The sequence below is a fragment of the Podarcis raffonei genome, chromosome 10 (assembly GCF_027172205.1).
Source record: "Podarcis raffonei isolate rPodRaf1 chromosome 10, rPodRaf1.pri, whole genome shotgun sequence".
In the NCBI taxonomy this organism is placed as follows: Eukaryota; Metazoa; Chordata; class Lepidosauria; order Squamata; family Lacertidae; genus Podarcis; species Podarcis raffonei.
Genome location: NC_070611.1, coordinates 49,494,814 through 49,506,982, shown reverse-complemented (window position 1 = coordinate 49,506,982; position 12,169 = coordinate 49,494,814). Strand labels below are relative to the sequence as shown.

The window sequence follows — 12,169 nt, the reverse complement described above, 5'->3', positions numbered from 1 at the left end:
GATTGAAGTGTTTTTGCTGTTCTAACAAATCAAAACCTTAACATTTGACCGAACCTTTTAAAACTGCCTGAGCCTCAGTAGAACCTTCCCTCTGTCGAGCCTCATAAGGCTGAACCCCTCTTGACCTTTAGAAAGCATTTTTAAAATCCTCAGGTTAGGTAGGTATTTGAACTGATGTGGTAGTGGTTGGTTTTAGCAGATTTTTACATGTTTTTATAAAGTGTACTGGTCTTACTAGATTACTGCTTAACTGTAATGGTTCTGTGCACCTCATGTTTAATTTTTACCTTTTTACGTTTTGCGTTTTGGCATATTTTATCTTTTTTAAAAATTCTGGGGTTCTTCAGAAACACTTTAGGAAATAAGAAGCTGCCTTGAATTGAGACTTTGGGCCCATCTAACTCAGTGCTGTTTACAGCAGGGGAGGTGACCTGTGGCCTTTGGGTAGAGAAGTTCTTGGGCTCCAAGTCCCATCAATCCCACCCAGTATGGCTAGTGGTCAGGAATGATGGAAGCTGAAGTCCAGAAACACCTAGAGGGTCATGGGTAGCCCACACCTCACACCTGGGAGAGCGATTGCAGGTCAAAACAGGAGTTTTCCCCTCCTCCTTGGAGATACATAACTGCTACTGAACCTTTTCCATGGATCAATTGTGCTTTATTGTCAAGCTATATAACCTTTGGACTAGACAGCAGAACACATTTTAGAAATAAATGCTTTGAAGATGCCAAACGGAAATCAAACACATAATCACAGTGCCAGTTTACTGTAATGGCACTCCTTGCCTGCTTTTCCAAGAGAGGAAGGTATGAACAGCAGCGTTGAGAACACTGCACTTTCTCTCCCCTAATCATAAGCATCACTACTTTCAAACAATGCATTAATTATATTCATCCCAATTTGTGGTAACCCACAGAGATTGCCATGCCAGTGCACTGGGCTTCTAGTAGCACTTTCCCACAAATGCTGCTTCAGATGTATTAGATGTTTGACAGCTATTAAACAGATACGCTAAAAGCCACCCAGAGAACATCAGCCGAGTTCTAGCACTTTAGAATGATGATGAAGCTTTCTCAAGCACATGATTTCCATCACCCAACATGCACTCTTGAACAAAAAGAGGTTTTCTTAGAGTCCGCATACTGAAATCAGGAGAATGCACAAGGTATTCTTCAGAATTTAATGCTAAGTTGTGAGGAGACAACGCTAAAAGGCTCCCGCCCTAGCACAAGTCATTTACAATGACTCTGCTGCACAGAGAACATAAAAAGGATGTTAAGGTTTAAATTCAGATTAGACAGTTAGTTAAAATCCTTCTGCCTTAGATCTGAACCACATAGAAAGGCAAAAGATCTCTTGAACAGAGACTTTTAAATTGGATCAGTTTACCCAAAAATAAGACTGGGGTCAACATTTGCCAAAGGAGAACAAAACTCCTTGCAGCAAATCAAGGACATATCTTGCCTTTGCCCACATCAGAGGTAGGCCTCATCTCTCCAATTCATGGACCACAGCAAAAATCCACTGGCCCTGATAGCTACATAATGGTCAGGAAATAGAAAAGCCTCCAACTGCAGTCCTGTACCCACTTACTTAGGAGCCAGACCACTGTCCAATATAATAATAATAATAATAATAATAATAATAATAATAATAATAATAATAATTTATTTGTACCACACCCTCCCCGGCCGGAGAGGACCATAGAAAATGCCACACATGAAAGATACAAGCAAACATGTTGACTCCCATGCTGGTAAAATTGGCTGAAACCAACGAAGAATAGGATATACGGTAGTTTGCTGATTTGTCATGGATTCTTTAGCTGTGATTCCTACATTGCAGGGTTGGACTAGATGGCCAACTATACAATTCTATATAATAATAACAACAGTATAATATATGTGTGTGTGTGTATGTGTGTGTGTGTGTTTATATATGCTGCCCATCTGATTGGTGGCATACCATATGATGATGATTTTTTAAATTATCATCATATGGTATAGCCCTTCTGGAACTGTGTCACCAAGCAACATGGCAAAGGACTTTCAGTCTGAATAGTTCTCCACAATAAAAGGAAAAGGGGGGGCTGGAGCTATTCTAATTGACATGCTAGTTTTCCAGAAACAAGGAGTCCAGGGGGAACCATCCCAAAAAGGCTGCATCATAAGATCCCCACCCCCTCCCCGGAACACACATCGCCCTTAGTTATACTGCACTCTGCTTAACTACAGTATTTTTAACGTTCTTCCCTCTGGCAACCTAGAGAGATTAGGTTGTACTGTATTTGCAGAACTGCTTTATAAGTTACTTTTCCCCAACAAAAAGATCAAATTCAGGGTTGGAAAACAAACATGTAGTTTGTACCATATGAAAGACAACAAGAATGTTTTCTATTTTGCAGGAAAAAGAGACGAGGAAACTGACCTATCTGTTCCTTCACTGCATACCTGCAATGCCCTTCATATATTACAAAATACATATCCGTACACCTACTATGAAAAATACAGCAGGCTGGATAAAGCATCCTCAGTGTAGATGCAAATGATATGCCTACTCACAGATCTGAAGCAGCGCAGCTTGTTGCAACACTGAGAAACATAACCCAGAGACAGGGAGATTGTGCTTTAGCATAGCACAGAGGATCACTGTTGGTTTTCTCCAAAGGGAACCACTGTACAAAATAGTCTTGCAGAAGAACACATGCAGAAGCAGGAGAGGGCTTGAAACGAACTAAGGAAACGTTCTCTGTGCATTATCAAATTGCCTGCAACTCTCATTTTAGGCAAAATGAAACTATGTTAAATTCAGAATACATCTAGCTAACGCCAGGTCATTCCGATACTGGCTGAATTCCAAATTTGTTCTGACACGAGCATATCTGGCCAGTGTCCCCTGGGAGTCATGTGATCATGCATGCCTGTAGCAGGGAGAAGGAGAAGGGCATTCAATGATAGCAGCGCACAGAAGGCATACAGATAGCCTACACAATGACGACCAGTTTTATTTACTGAATCCCTACAGGACAAAAACACCATGTTTTCTACCTTCACGTAAAGTGCTGTTTCTGCATTTCTAAGCCACCAATATAATTGTTTTCCAGCTGCCAGTCTCAGTGGTATCTTCTAGCTTATATATGAAACAGGTTTCCCTCCCCCAACTTCCTTTTGTTCACACTGCAGGAGTGGGAAACCTGTGGTCCTCTAGCTGATGCTGAACTGCCACTCCCACCAGCCTCAGCCAGCATGGTCAATGGTTAGGAATGATGGGAAATGATGTCTAGCAATATCTGAAGTGGGAGGCACAGGTTTCTCACAACTGTTCTACAATTTGAACTAAAAAACTAATAACTAAATGTTGAGACATAGCTGGTGGATCGATTAGATTTATATACTTTCTCTCACACATCAAATGCATACATACAGTGTAATGGTGCTCTCAATATTCCATTCAAAGTAATAAAATAAGGAACAAAAAAACCCTTTCAATTTTCAACTGAGTATACATTCCATAGCACTTTCACCTTGCTTAAAATTATGAGGGAAAACCTGACCTACATTGGCTCCCAGTACGTTTCTGAGCACAATTCAAAGTGTTGGTGTTGACCTTTAAAGCCCTAAATGTCCTCAGCTCAATATACCTGAAGGAGCGTTTCCACCCCCATCGTTCAGCCCAGACACTGAGCTCCAGCTCCGAGGGCCTTCTGGTGGTTCCCTCACTGCGAGAAGTGAGGTTATAGGGAACCATGCAAAGGGCCTTCTTGGTAGTGGCACCCTCCCATCAGATGCCAAGGAAACAAACAACTATCTGAATTTTAGAAGACACCTGAAGGCAGCCCTGTTTAGGGAATTGTTTAATGTTCGAAGTTTTATTCTGCTTTTAGTCCTCTGTTGAGAGCCGTCCAGAGTGGCTGGGGAAACCCAGCCAGATGGGAGGGGTATAAATAATAAAATTATTATTCTATTAATGTGATCTTACTCTAAGTAAAAAATGTAAAGGAAAATAGTTTATTTATTGATTGTTCTAACCAGTCTGCAACTACACTTAGGTCTCATCTACACTTCCAGTTGTCCTGTGCCTAGAAAGTACGGGACCAAGCAGTTTTAGTGATGCCTAAAATTTTCCATTTTCCCCACCACTTTCCCCAGGAAAACCTGCTCTTTAGCACTGAACTGGAACAAACGTCAGTCCCAGAAAACCAGATTGATGTTTGCTCCAATTCAGTGGTAAATATCAGATTTTCCCAGAGGAAAGCAGTAGAACAAGCACAAGTCTGGACAAGCCCTTACACTCTATTTCTTTCTTACACAGTATTTCTTTCTACAGCCAATTTCTGCTAAAAACCTGATTTTTTTTCCTACACCAAAGAAGCACTGAGAATGTATGGGGGACCTCACTCCGAACAAATCAAGGTTTGCAGCTATAGTCGAAGTTAATGCACAAAATGTAACATGACGTTGTTAAGAAGAGGTGCAACAACAGTGGTGGTGCTATGTTTTTATTCTTTTGCAGAGAAGGACATTTCACTAGCGAATACTAGGTAAGACAGATGTGCACATGGAAAGTTAGGATGCATTCTTAAGATGGGCTATTTCTCTCTTTCAGTTCTTCAGTTCGTACTATCCTTTTCCAACAACTTCTCTCTACTATGGACAATCTTGTTTGACTTGTCTTCATTCTGCCTACACATCAGCAAAGTGCTGGCTAACTGCTGTGCTACTAAAGCAGAACTATTACTAAAATGGTTAGATACTTTCCATCATTTGAATTAGCATTTTTATTTTGCCTTGTTTTATCCAATCTTCTCAAGTGGGAGGGGGGCGGAACCATGTGCCATATATACTAGGATTTTGTCTTTAAAGGAAAATCCTGAACCCCTCAAACCATGGTAGAAGCACTTTGCAGTATAATTCCAGTAGTAAACTAACAATAAAGCAACAGTGCAAGTCTTCACAAAGTTTTGATGCTGCCTATAATGATGTAAGTGGAATCTTTGCAGTTGGGCATCACTCAAGTCAATGTTTAATCCAATCAGTTTTATTCTTCCCATATCTTTGACTTCTTAGTTAACAGAACTGTAAGTGAAGGTATCTATGAATATTTGAAATACTGCAGTTATAGTATCAGAAGTACAGACTGGAAAGAAGGAGAAGCTGTCCAAATAAATGCATCCGAGTCATCTCTGCTTCAGCTACACCAGGTTGCCCCTACCCCTTGAAATACTAGCGACACATAAATATACAGGTTTGCATCAGGTTTCTGCTCAGAAATCAAATTTGGTGATCACAAAATCAACATCTCTTAAAAGGAATAAATGTGGGGGAAATGCAGAAATGTACTCTTATTTGCTCTGTGCACAGTTGATAATGTTGCAGTTTGTTCTGTTTTTCTGATTGGAATTTTGTGTTCAATCTGTCGCCTGACAAACAAAAGTTGCAATCAACTCTGTCCCACCTCAAGAAATGCATGACCTAATTCAATGGCCACGAGGCTCTAGCATTCAGTTACTGCACATATAAAGTCTTATCACCACCTTTCACATGGCAGGATGGAAAATGGCAATTCAATAACCTTCTCTTCTCATCAGTATCTCCAGCGCTCACGTATGCTTAAAGGTAGCTCCTTTAAACTAATTCACTGGCCATGAGTCATACTTTAAAAATGAGTCTTGCTTTAAAATGTATGGAAAGTGCTATGTTTTTAGGGGGGGAAGTTGTGCTGCTCTGCAGTTGCTGTAATTCGCCAACAGTCATTGGAATAGAAGGCAAATCAGAGCAAATACAAATAAATAAAGCTGTGGGTTTGAAACAAACTCCCTCCCTCAAAAGAGCCCCAACCTATTAACTATTCAGTCCCCATACAGGCCTTCTACCTAAACAACATTGGGCCCCAGGCATTTTGAAGTCTTGAATGGTTCCAGATACTAACCCACTGGTCTATAAATATGGAAGTGTCTTCAGCATCTAAGGTACATGAGCTAGTTTTGGAATGGCTTGAGAAGCTGCCCTGCCCTTGATGGATGCCATCTCTCTGAACCAACCTTCTGTTTCCAGCGCGCTCAGTTTTCCCCTACCTGCATCGTACACAAGGTTTGTCTACCAACTCATAATCTTCACATGAAGCACAACCAACTGTTGTATATTTGTTTCTGTTCATTTTGCTAGAAAACCTCTAGGGAATTAAAAATCTAAACATACGGGTAAAATTCAAGAGAAAATTTGTTTTGTGGGGTGAAACGCAGTTTTCCTCAATGAAGCTTCTCAGCACAAAAGAGGTACCTGTTGTCATGGAAGTTTGTAACTATCATTTTTTGTTCTGTGTCATGGCTGTTTTTTGCCCGCCAACCACCTTCATACTGATCCTGGCAGAACTAGCAGTAACAAGTATGGAGATTGAGGCACTTTACTTATTAAATTTATAGCCTGCCCTTCCTCCCAAAGGAGCCCAGGGTGGCACTTAATGTACAACTTTCACACATCTGGCATGCTAACATGTCTACATGCCTGTCACCAAAGCACTACTAATCACTTCAAATAATAGGTAGCTGGAAGCACTCTTCACTGTGATCCAGCAATAATACTAACCAGATACAGTAAGAACAAAGAGGAATCTTTTGCCATTATCCTCAACATTTATACAGAAAGATTCCATGAACTTATGTACTTCTTGAAGTACACTGACTCTCCATACAATGGGGCTCCTTGGAACCACGACCAAACCTTGAAAAGTTTTTCTGGTATTTGCCAATGCAAAACATCTACCGCTTGGTTGAAGTCACTATTACTCATTTAGTTTCAACAGTGTGCAATAAACTGTACTGAACACAGAAGCAGCAGGGTCCCTGTCCCCAAATGTTTACAGTTTTAATTAAACAGAGGAGAAGGAAGAGTTTGTTCCAGGATGAATGTGTGTCAGTACTACAGCCTGTTCTAGGGGGTTATAACCTATCCAGGTAATAGGTCAGGGTCAACCACAACTCGATTCCACAACTTAACTGGACAAACCCTTACTTCATACAAATTACTTTTAGGAATCTGGCATTTCCATAGTTCTTGTGTATTACTAATCTTCAAGCACTGGACAAAAAACAAAGTCCCAACAGAAATCATAGCCACAAAGCAAGACTGGGAAAACAAAAGATGATAACATGAGGAATTGTGTACAGAAATAGGCAAGTTGTGGTTCTTTACAAAAAGAGCCTGGGTGGTGTAGGGTTAGTGTGTTGGACTAGTGTGTTGAAACCAGGATTCAAATCCTCACTCTGCCATGGTGTGCGTTGGCTGTCCTTGGGCCAGTCATCATCTCTCAGCCTAAACTTTCTTACAGGGTTGTTGTGAAGATAAAATGGTGAGGGGATGAACCTTGAGCACCTTGAGCTCCTTGAAGGAAACATAGGGAATAAATGCAATAATCAATCAATTAATGAATCCAAAAATCAATCAATGATCACAGAGCTTCTTGGTCAACATCTGGTATGGACCAGCATCTCCAAAACATGATTAGATATACAAATGCTATGACAGATTTAAAATAATTAATGGGAAAGATAATTCCTGATAGAGGATCAATAGATTATTTAGAACTCTGGAAGTCTCATATGATTCTTTTAACCTAGGCTCTGTGTTATCTTTTGGTGTGAGGAACAAAGAGCCCCTTAGTACTCACTGCATCTGTTAAATTTCATATATATCAAATAATCATTTATATCTCTTCATGTTTCTAGAACCAGCATGGACTGTCCTCCTGTCCTTCCTACTTTTATAGAGAGCAACTCCAAGTGAAAATCAAGGATTGGGCAGAAACCTTAAGAATCAGCAGCCAGTTAAAACAGGAGGTGGGGAAAGGAAGGAGTGGGAAAGAGGGGGGAAGATAAGCATATGGAATTAATTGGTGAGTGTTGGATGTCTTGGAAAGGGCTGCTGAGCTTGAAAAAAAGATGTGGGCCTGGGCTCTACAGACAGACATTACTCGGTTTCCCTTCTGGGGGAAAGGTATGCAAGTGCAACGTAGCACATTTTATGTAAAGCCTCACTCCTCTTGGAGTCTTCCGTTTCTAAAGCTTTCATTCCCATGTTACTGTTGCTGGAGGCTGCATATGCAGAGGCATATGCATCAGTCCCAGCACAACAAAAATGCAGCACAAAGCAGAAGGGATAATAGGAGCTAAACTACCCCAAGGCAATCACTCTCCTTCCCTGGAAACAATACCACATATCTTTGTCATAGAGGGGCAATGGAAGGGATGATAGGTGGAGACTGTAACTGCTCTCCAATAACAAAACACACACACATACACACACACACCATGGAAGAGGCATGCAGTTCAGAAATACAGGCAACTCCTCATTTGCACAAGGGTTGCATTCCAGCTCATTGTGCACATTGGTGAAGTGCACATAAGCCCACCCAGGGTCAAAAACTGTGCGCATCTGCGGTCACATGCCAATCAAACACATGAAAAATGATCACTGCCTGTACTTCTTGATCCAGCATTGTCAATTGAAGCCCAAGTGGCCTTGGTAGGTCAATGCATCTTTTACCAGATTTAGTTGGTCAACCCACTCTTGGACAGGGACAGTCTTGCTACAGTGAAGCAAGCTCTAGTTACCACCTGGATTACACTGGATTAGTGTCATACTTTATATATGGTGAAATGACTCAGAAGCTTTAACACTTTGTCAGTGAGTGCTGTTCATATTACATCTACCGTATTTTTCGCCCTATAGGATGCACATTTTCCCCCTCCAAAAATGAAGACCGGCTCCGAGGGTTGCACAGAGCTGCCTGCAGTCCCAGGCTCAGCGCAGCTCTGCGCGGCCATCGGGAGCGGGGCGCGAAGTCCCGTCCGGCTCGCGATGGCTGCGCAGAGCTGCCTGCAGTCCCAGACTCAGCGCAGCTCTGCGCGGCCATTGGGAGCGGGGCGCAAAGTCCCGCCCAGCTCCCGATGGCTGCGCAGAGCTGCCTGCAGTCCCAGGCTCAGCGCAGCTCTGCGCGGCCATTGGGAGCGGGGCGCAAAGTCCCGCCTGGCTCCCGATGGCTGCGCAGAGCTGCCTGCAGTCCCGGGCTCAGCGCACCTCTGCGCGGCCATCGGGAGCGGGGCGCGAAGTCCCGCCCGGCTCCCGGTGGCTGCGCAGAGCTGCCTGCAGTCCCAGGCTCAGCGCAGCTCTGCGCGGCCGTCAGGAGCGGGGCGCGAAGTCCCGTCCGGCTCGCGATGGCTGCGCAGAGCTGCCTGCAGTCCCAGGCTCAGCGCAGCTCTGCGCGGCCATTGGGAGCGGGGCGCGAAGTCCCGTCCGGCTCCCGATGGCTGCGCAGAGCTGCCTGCAGTCCCAGGCTCAGCGCACTTCTCCCCATTGCCAGCCCCACAAGCTCGGGGGACAGCGGGGAGGCGGAGCATGCCTTCCCGCTGTTCCCTGACCTGGTTCTTCCAGCCCCGCACCTGGGGGGAAAATAATTTTTTTTTCTTTATTTCCCCCCCAAAAAACTAGGTGCGTCCTATGGGGCGCAAAATACGGTATTTTGAAATAATTAAATTGGGTGCCTATTTGCTTCCAAACACAAATTTACTGTACTTTAAAACCCTAAAAGCCTTGGGACCCATATACATAAAGGAACACTTCTTCCCATGCCAGCCTGCTCTGATATTGAGATGCCCTTGTCTATGCACCACCTTTAATGGAGCTCTGTTATGTGGTCAGAAGGGTCAGCACCTTTTTGGTGGGAGTATCCTGACTTTGGAATAAGACATTTCCATTTGTCCAGGCATTCTTGTGATGCCTTATTTGGAACTGCCTTCTCTGCTCCCTGGTATTAAGCTTTTAAGCAGTCTTTTATCTTATTGTTTACTATAGAGTTTGATACTGTTGTATGCATATGCTATGAGAACAGTTGCAGTAGTAAGATTTCTATACTGCTGATAAACTAAGTCCTCTGGGCAGTTTACATACCTACTTTTAGAATAAAACACACAATTCAACTGTTTGTTTGTTTTTATTTTTTTAAACTAAAATCCCTGTACATACCAGAAAGAGTCTTAATGTAAGCACAAATGCAAACACCATAAAAACCAAAAGGGGCAAAATAAATTAAGTGGCAGAATGTAAAAAGCACATACACACACACACACACACACACACACACACACACACCGCCCTAGAATCATCTGATGAAGGGTTGTTAATAACTATTTTAAGTGAACAAACAAAACTTAGCTTCCAAATCTGTCTCACATTCTACCTGTTTTCTTAATATCCTTTGTAATTTCTTCCACCACTAGCTGGGAAAGCAGCTTTTTGGACACCCTCTTTTTCATCTTTTGAGGGAATGAGTACAGTAAGCCTGCAACTTATGTGGGGCTACGCGCTGGGGAATGTGCCAAAAGCCAAAATCACGTATAGCCAAAACACACTGGGTTCAATGGCAGGTGGGTTTACCAAGGTCATTTTCCTCAGAACCCCTCCCCCTTTTATTTATTTATTCTTTTGCCACACATACAAAGCTGAATGCACACAAGTTAAATGTGCGTAAATTGTGGGCTTACTCTAAAACAGTATAGGTGGTATTCAACTACTTAAGTCATGCCCATTAACTTAGTGGATTTTTATTACACTATACCTTCCTTTCAGTTTTCTGATGTTGTACACCTTAAAAGTATGGCTAGTTCAAGGTTACACAGTTTTGCAAATACATTGCCAGAGAAACACAAAATCAGCATCAAATGTCTATTTGGGGGAAATATACTGACCTGTACTTATACTACTTAGTTAATGGCAGCCGAAAGGCCTTGAAAACTTCCAGAGAAGATAATCCCAACAGAAGTTATCGAGGCCTTTCCCTCAGTCCTGTTTCTGCACAAGGAAAAAACTTTAGTTCAACTGCATTGGTGACAATTCATTCTGTTAAACTTGTACAAACTCTCAACATGGATGCATATTTAAAGTGGTTTAATGCTTACTTGTAAGGGTCACTGAGCTTATCTGGCAATTCTGTCACAGTTTGCAGCTCTGCTGCAATGATAATGTAACTTCGCCTGAGAACGACCTCTATACGAAGCCCCACAGCTATCCTCAACAGCCTCTTTTCAAAAGCAGCAAAGATACAAATGACTTCTTCCAGATAAACAGCATCACACTCCTTGGAATATAGATACCCTGGAAACTGAGGCTGATGCATCCAAAACCTACATCACTGTGAAAGATCCTGTACAATCAAGAACACAATCTAGGCATAGCCTCAACCTCAAAAGACTTAGCTGAACTGACACACACTCCTGTTTCCTGAATCCAAAAGACCATCTGTGATAGCTTCTTCAACACACCAGCCCTCACTTTAGAAACCACCATAAATTCAAACAATTTATGTTTACAATCTGATGCACTTCTTAGTCCATCTGCATGATAAGTCACAGCATCCCAGTAGGTTTTCATGGCTAAACCGGGATTAGAACATTCTAATCCTGTTTTAACATTATGATAAATCTCTTTAGTCAGCAGCTGATCTAGCTGCAGTCTACTTCTCCGAGTGTCTACTATGACAGTGCTTGATTCTGGGAGGCTCTACTGACCACGATGATTTTATAGTGTTGTACCCAAGCCCTTCCTGCTGTGAACACAGTGGGGATTCCTATACAGTAGTACCTTGGTTGTTGAACTTAATCCATTCTGGGAGTCTGTTCAACTCCTGGAACCATTCAAAAACCAAGGTGCGGCTTCCAATTGGCTACAGAAGCTTTCTACACTCAATCAGAAGCTGGGGAAGCCACGTTGGACGTCTGACTTCCAAAAAACGTTCGCAAACAGGAACACTCACTTCCGGGTTTGTGGCATTCGGGGGCCAATTTGTTCGGGAGCCAAGCCATTCGACAACCAAGGTACCACTGTACACAGTTGGTCTTAAACTTGGCGATAGCAGGCAAAGGCTTGGGATATATGCCACTACGCACTCTAGCCAAACCCAAGAGACCCAACTAAATACAAAATAAGGCATAATTAGCTTCATGATAAAGTCTGAAATCCTAGAAGAGATTTCACTGTTAATGCTTCACCTTGCTCCTTGAATCTTGCCACTCCACTAACTGCTGCCAAGACAGCAAGAGCTACAGCTCACAGGCTAGCTTAGTGAGTCAACACAACCGCAGGATACAGGTTTGGAAACAAGATTATCTGTTAACCA

General features: G+C 42.6%; 1 protein-coding gene across 14 annotated transcripts in view; it reads right to left on the bottom strand.

The window, feature by feature from the left end:
* The window catches only part of RBFOX2 (RNA binding fox-1 homolog 2), a 175,648-nt gene that overhangs the window by 70,103 nt on the left and 93,376 nt on the right, over window positions 1–12,169 (bottom strand). The gene's annotated exons all lie outside the window — the stretch shown is intronic.